This window comes from Lactuca virosa, chromosome 4 (assembly GCF_052849685.1).
Source record: "Lactuca virosa cultivar CGN04683 chromosome 4, Lactuca_virosa_CGN04683_v6, whole genome shotgun sequence".
In the NCBI taxonomy this organism is placed as follows: domain Eukaryota; kingdom Viridiplantae; phylum Streptophyta; class Magnoliopsida; order Asterales; family Asteraceae; genus Lactuca; species Lactuca virosa.
Genome location: NC_136429.1, coordinates 62,670,000 through 62,677,835, shown reverse-complemented (window position 1 = coordinate 62,677,835; position 7,836 = coordinate 62,670,000).

Genomic DNA, 7,836 nt, shown 5'->3' with positions numbered 1-7,836 from the left:
CTGCATCGGACCGTAGTCCGGAACTAACCAGGGCCTTGCCCTCTGCATCGGACCGAAGTCCGGAACTGACTGAACATAGCATAGCATAATCATAACTACTAGCATAAACACATATACTGCATACTACATCAGACCGAAATCCGGAACACATAACACGAAGACATGCTTGAATCACAAAGACATCAGGCACACTGAACTACTGTATCGGACCGAAGTCCGGAACTACTGCTAACTTAAACGGGCCGGCATTGTGGCCGTAGACCCGTTCCTACTGGAAGGAAACTCACCTCGTAACGCTGGCTGCTGAGATGCTAAATCTGAAACTGGCTGACTGCTGCTCCGGAACTCCCCGGCTACAATCCCATAAACACTAAATCAGATACTGATAACTGTTTTCAGGGTAAAATGACTATTTACCCCTGGTCAAAGTCAACTTCCTGGTTGACTCTACTCGCCGAGTCCTACTATGAACTCACCGAGTTCCCGGACTCACACTTCTCTAACTCGCGACTCGACTCGCCGAGTCGGGACGTAGACTCGTCGGGTCCTTCTACTTCCAGATCCTTGTTCTAACTCACTGGGTCTCTTCCACTCGCTGATTCAACTCACCACTCTAAAATCGGAGAAATTAGGAGTTTGCGCTCCGACTCGCCGAGTCCAAGAACAACTCGTCGAGTCCTATGCGTGTCCTCACTAAACAGTTGATTCTAATCGATTCCAGTGCATCCAATTCATAGATCTGAGCTTCTAGGGCCGATATAACACGTAAAGTTGCCAACTTTACGTACATGCATAGAGGTATGAAGCTAAAACACCAAAATAAGCTAGAAATGGGAACCTAGGGTTTGGAACAAGGCCTTGCTTTGCATAAAGGTAGCTACTTTGAGCTCCTGGGGCTCAATGATGTCCAGATCTATAGCTCACTACCCTAAGGGAGCTCCAATCTCGAGTTTGGACCTTGAAATGTCCCAAAAATGGCAACACAAGCATATATGAAGATCTACTAGGAAAATGAACAAGGTAGAGGCTTTATTACCAGATGAAGTAGCAAATGGAAGCTAGCTTCTGGATCTCCTTCTTCTCCTTTGCACCTTCTCTCTTTCCTTCTCTTCTACACTTCCAAGAATACACCAAAACACTCAAAATCAAGAAGGAATCACTCAAACTCACCAATGGAGGCTAGGGTTTTGAGGTGGAAACGCTCTAAGGGTGCTGGAGGCTGGGATGGGGGGCTATAAGGACGTTTAAATAGGGTACAAACCCCAAGGATTAGGGTTTCATCCAGACTGGCCTACTCGTCGAGTCCAGGCGCGGACTCGCCGAGTAGATCACTTAAAACCCGCGTCCAATCTGGCATCTACTCGACGAGTTAGGGCTACTACTCGCCGAGTAGCTCTTTATAAAAGACATTTAATACGTACCAGGAACGGGGCGTTACAATTCTCCCCCACTTATCTTAAACTTCGTCCTCGAAGTCTGCTGTCTCTAGAAACAACTCTGGGTAGTGCTCCCTCATCTCTTCCTCGGGCTCCCACGTCCACTCCGAACCCTTGCGGTGCTGCCACTGCACCTTAACTAACTCTACTGCCTTGTTCCTTAGCTCTTTCACCTTGCGATCTAGAATCGTCACTGGTCTCTCGATATAGTTCAGGCTATCGTCAACCTGAATGTCCTCCAGGGGTACCACTGCTGAATCATCCACTAAGCACTTTCGCAACTGAGAAACATGGAACGTGCTGTGGATCTGGCTGAGCTCTGCTGGAAGATCTTGTTGGATTAGATGTCTAAGCCCATAACTATTATTGGTATGTACTTGACCCGAGAGTAGCATGGTCCATTTGGGTTGCATATCATCAGGACAATTTGTTAGGATGGACTTTTGAAAGAAGGTTATTTATGGTTTATTAATATATTATAAGTTATAATATATTAATATGAAATCATATGTTTTAATTAGTATCGATCAAGAATTAATTTGGAATTAATTTAGTGATCAAAAGAGACTAATTAAATCTATGGGGACTAATTATGATAATTAGTTATATTTATATGTGTTGGGCTTATGATCCATGTTGGACCAAGTTTATGTATGGATACATAAAGAGTTGGGCCACATGAACCATGGATCATAAAACCCATGGGTATGGATTATGGGTTATACCCATGACCCTTGGAATCCTACATATAAATAGGTTACTCCATAGCCAAAATCACCACTTCTTTTCTTAGAGAAATATGGAGGTGTTTTGGTGCATGGAATTCTCTCTCAAGAGCCACCTTTGTCCTAGGTGTGTTGTGATTCCATGTGAGGCATTTCATACTATTGGTGCTAAGCTCTTAAGGCCAAATACATCAAGACTTCAAGCCACATAAAAGGTATGTTTCCCTAACTAGTATATTATATGGTTTATGTCAAATGCATGCTAGTTATAGGTTTAATGCCTTGGAAACCATTTGCATGTATAATATAGAAAACATAGATCCAATGTATTTAGGGTTGTATGTGCACCATAGGATGTTGTAGTATACTAAAACCCAACAGTGGTATCAGAGCCATGGGTTGTTTTCTATTGTATTTGATGCAAATGTATTTTTTTTCAAGTTGAAGGGAAAAAAAAGAAAAAAAACATGAAGTTTGTCAAATTTTATGATAATTACTTGATTTTATGAAAAACTAATTATTTATAAAATTTGAGTCACTTTACAACAAGAGTTGAATTAGGTCAATTTATTAAAAGATAGAATGATATGATTATTTTATTTGTTTTAAAAGTTTGATCTAAATGGTTTTAAGGAGTTACAAATTTTGTCATAAAATTTTGGAACTCAAAAGTTTTTTTTAAAGTTATGATCTTAAGAGTTTTGAAACTTCCATAAGTTATGGATGTGAAATGTCTCATTTATTAACTCTTTAGGTTATGAATTCCAAGAGTCTTCAAAGGATAATTGTCAAAGTTTCAAGATTTGTATTAGTTTATATGATTATCTAATTTCTTGAAAATTGTTGATGTGAATTATCTTTACTTATGAGTTTAATCTAGATCATAGAAAAATTATTTGATTATTGTGTTAATTGGAATATTTGATCTTAATGGTTTTTATGAACTCCATAACTTGTCCTCAAGTTATGGAAAGTGAAGAGTTTTTCTTTTTAAAGTGTCATTAAGTCTCATAGGTTATGAAAATAGAAGAGTCACTATTTTTAATGTCATCATTAAATGATTTAATGTCTTCCATAACTTGTCCTCAAGTTATGGAACTTGAATTTTTTTTTTTAATTAAACCTTAATTAAACTCATAAGTTATGAAAAATCCAAGAGTTTTGAAAGGTTTCAAAACTTGTCCTCAAGTTTTGGAATTTGTAAAGTTACCCCCCATGTATACTTTAATTCCAAACTAGACCTTAGAATTTTAAAAGTTTAAAATTCAACCCTTATACTATTATTATAATTTTAATTATATAGATATGTATAAGATAAAGTCGTCTTACCATTAGTAGGCCTCATTCACGAAGCCGGTCTATAAGGGGGGTATAAGGTTACTGCCTATAAAATGGCAGTTTAATGGGTGTCCACTCTCACTCACCGCTTCCTTGACCGGTGGAGGGTCGTTAGCCGAACAGGTAGGACAAGGACTATAATTCTCCCTTCATTATAAGTATAATGATAAATACTAAGTAACTAAACACTTATAAATTCTCAATCTTAGTTACTTAGGAAAATGTGAATAAGGTGCTAATCCATGAAATTACACTTTGCACTTTGTTTAAGCTGTTAGTGGAGCGTGTGTGGTTAACCGGCACACTAACCTGGACTTAACAAGGTAGGCAAAGGGTAACTTAATGTTTATCATATTATCGTTGGAGCGTGTCTGGTTAACCGGCACATCGATTGAGGGGTAAATATTGAGGGTACCAAGTATATTTGCATGGTTACTTCACACCTTGTTTTGTGATCCTCGGCATCCCAGTCACAAAACCTGAAGGGCACACTCGAGATTGAAACATGCCATTGAAAATTTCAATGAATCTCAAAAGAATCTAGGAGTTTCAAAACCAATTAAAACCTAATAATACATTTCGTTTATCTTGGTGGAAATTGGTGAATCGTCATTCACCTACCTTCAAATATTTTATAGCTTGGATTACGGCATCCCTCTTCCAAGTTATAAAATAGTTTGTTGGGTCCTAGCCTTAATATATCATATTGGGTGTTATATTAAGGACTTAAATCAACTTTAAGTGAATTTCTCCCATTGTTGATGTCTGGTTTAGACAATAATGATCTTCCCAAACCAAGCTTTCCTAATGAATATGACTTCCCGAGTTTGGCTCATGGAATTCATACTTCTCTTCCTCCACCTCCTCCAATTATTCTCCCTAACCCACAAGTTCAAGGTCACTCAAGCCCTAATGGCAAGCAAGGTCTATGTGTGATCACATCTTAGAGACGAAGTCACATATTGACAAGCCGGGAGAGTTGGGTGTCAAAGTCTTGAGAAAGTTGGATGTTCAATCACTTTCTAAGTCACATAGTGAGTTCCTTTGGGACTACTATGAAACAGACTATGACATGAACCTTAATGATCATATCTATTTGCTTGGTGCTGCTGAATCAGCAATGATTTGGAACGATAGTAAAGCAAATTTGATTAGAAGATCAACTTCCAAAAAAATTTATGGACAGTGACAATGGTGACACTGGAAATCCAGAAAAAGCATTCTCTTCCCAATGGAAAGGGATTGGCCATAGTCAACCCGGTTGACCAAATTTCTATATTAAGTAGCTAACTGAATTTATGATTTTAGGATTTAACAAAAAGTTATTCAATAAAAACTTAATTTTTTATAGCAACTTACGAGATTACTGAAAAATGGAACTATTGAACAATAAATTTTCTGGATAACGTTTTATTTTCATTATTTAATATTTTATTTAACAAAATGAAATTATTGGCAAATAAAGAAATGAGTTTAATTAAAATGTCTTCATCCCAAATTGATCGTGAGAGTAAACAAGAGAATGTATTCTCCTCTATAAATAGGAAAGGTTGTGAAATATTTCAAAGGGACTAAGCCATGAAATCTTCATTGCATCTAACTTTGTAGGACGTTGAGTGTATTCTTTGGTGAGATTGTCTTTGTCGACAAGTGACCAATTAAATTTCAGAATTTCGAAAATGATTTTGGACCGTATTTTTTAGATTTGGATCGAGTTTAATAAGGATCTGAGTGTCTTCTGGCTGAGTTAGGCAAACTCGCTTCCATTGGAGGCCGAGTTTAAGTAACATGTCGAGTATTTGGTTGTGTTAGCCAAGTTTTACAACCCTGTATGTAATACAATTTAAAGTTTTAACCTTATAAAAGACGTCACTATTATCATATGTTCTACATAGTTATGGTAATATTTATGATACAAAACATTTTTTTACTATTTAAGATAAAAAGTTGTCTCTATTATCATATGTTGTACAGAATGATAAAATTTAAGATAGATAAAAAGATGTCTCTATTATCGTATTTTCTACATAATGATAATATTTAATATAAACGTTTTAATTTAATATGAAATTATTATTTAATAGATAACAATAACGATTTATTTATTATTTTTTTTTTCTATTTTAATCATATAACTTTGTATATGCAAAACAACTTCAAGTTCCAACTTTATCTCTTATAATATAGTTCAACATAATAAGAATACAAAAAATCATTTTTTATATTTTTTATGAAATTATTATTTAATTGTTAATAACAATGATTTAGTTATTTTTAATATAAAATATTTTTTTATATCTCACGCAACGCGCGAGGATTCGCCTAGTATACATATATTTAGTCAACGCCTAAATATATAGATTTTTTTTCATCTAGATTCTAGAAATGAGTTTTACTAAAAAAAATCCATGCTTCTTGAAATTAATTGACGTCAAGATATTAATTTCATCTATAAATAAGTTTTAATTACTAAATAGGGATAATGACTTAAAAAGGTAATATATTTTTCGATTTGTACACATTTGGTCACTGAGTTTTTTTTTCGTCCACATTTATCCCTTCAACTTGTTAAACCGTACACATTCAGTCCTTATGACCGGTTACTCCAGATTAGCTGGGAAAAATGACTTAATAAGGTAATATATTTCTCATTTTGTACACATTTAGTCCTTAATATTTTTGTACACATTTAGTCCTTAATATTTTTTTGTTTCAAAATAAGTCATTTTTGTTTTTGTACTTATTCTCAATGATTTCTTTAGTTTTTTCTCACGACATCTTACGAGGGACAATCATTGATGAAGTGTGTGGGACTGTTGATTTTTATGTGTAACGTCTCATTTTCACAACTAAAAATTTTTATTTTTAAATAAGGCAAAAGTCCCTAATTATAAATCCATTATTAAGAAAAAACGTTTATTCCAAAATACATTTATCGAAAATCAGAGTAATATAAGAAACACGGAATCCTCAATATTGTTGATGAGTGTGTACAATCATGCCTTCGTCTTCCCACGATCAAATATATAACTTGAAAATATAAACAACTGGGTAAGCACAAAGTTTAGTGAGTTTTCCCCAAAATACTCGATACAACAAACGTATTATCATGCATAACGAGCCCACACTCATCAGATTGGAGTACCTTGGCCCAATAAGTCATCAGACTGGAATGCCAACATGCAACAGGTCCAAGTAGTCATCGGACTGGAATACCTAGGGTTTGTTGGCATGCCACCTTAACCCAACCGCTCTTCTCGAGCCTCCGTGCTTACGGCTTACAACTTGCATGCACCAGGTATCTTGCCCTACAACATATAGCAGGACCACCTCAACCTATCCCACCACGATATGGCTATCCTACGTAAGATGTCGTGAGAAAAAACCTAAAGAAATCATTCATAAGTACTGAATGAGTACAAAGACAAAAATGACTTATTTTGCAACAAAAAAAAAATATTAATGACTAAATGTGTACAAAAATATTAAGGACTAAATGTGTAGAAAGTGAGAAATATATTACCTTATTAAGTCATTTTTACCGGCTAACCTGGAGTAGCTGGTCATAAGGACTAAATGTGTACAGTTTAACAAGTTGAATGGGTAAATGTGAACGAAAAAAAAGTCAGTTACTAAATGTGTACAAATAAAAAAATACATTACCCTTTTAAGTCATTATCCCTGTGTACAATCATGCCTTCGTCTTCCCACGATCAACGATATAACTTGAAAATATAAACAACTGGGTAAGCACAAAGTTTAGTGAGTTTTCCCCAAAATACTCGATACAACAAACGTATTATCATGCATAACGAGCCCACACTCATCAGATTGGAATACCTTGGCCCAATAAGTCATCATACTGGAATGCCAACATACAACAGGTCCAAGTAGTCATCGGACTGGAATACCTAGGGTTTGTTGGCATGCCACCTTAACCCAACCGCTCTTCTCAAGCCTCCGTGCTTACGGCTTACAACTGGCATGCACCAGGTATCTTGCCCTACAGCATATAGCAGGACCACCTCAACCTATCCCACCACGATATGGCTATCCTACGTAAGATGTCGTGAGAAAAAACCTAAAGAAATCATTCATAAGTATTGAATGAGTACAAAGACAAAAAGGACTTATTTTGCAACAAAAAAAATATTAATGACTAAATGTGTACAAGAATATTAAGGACTAAATGTGTACAAAGTGAGAAATATATTACCTTATTAAGTCATTTTTACCGGCTAACCTGGAGTAGCTGGTCATAAGGACTAAATATGTACAGTTTAACAAGTTGAATGGGTAAATGTGAACGAAAAAAAAAGTTAGTGACTAAATGTGTA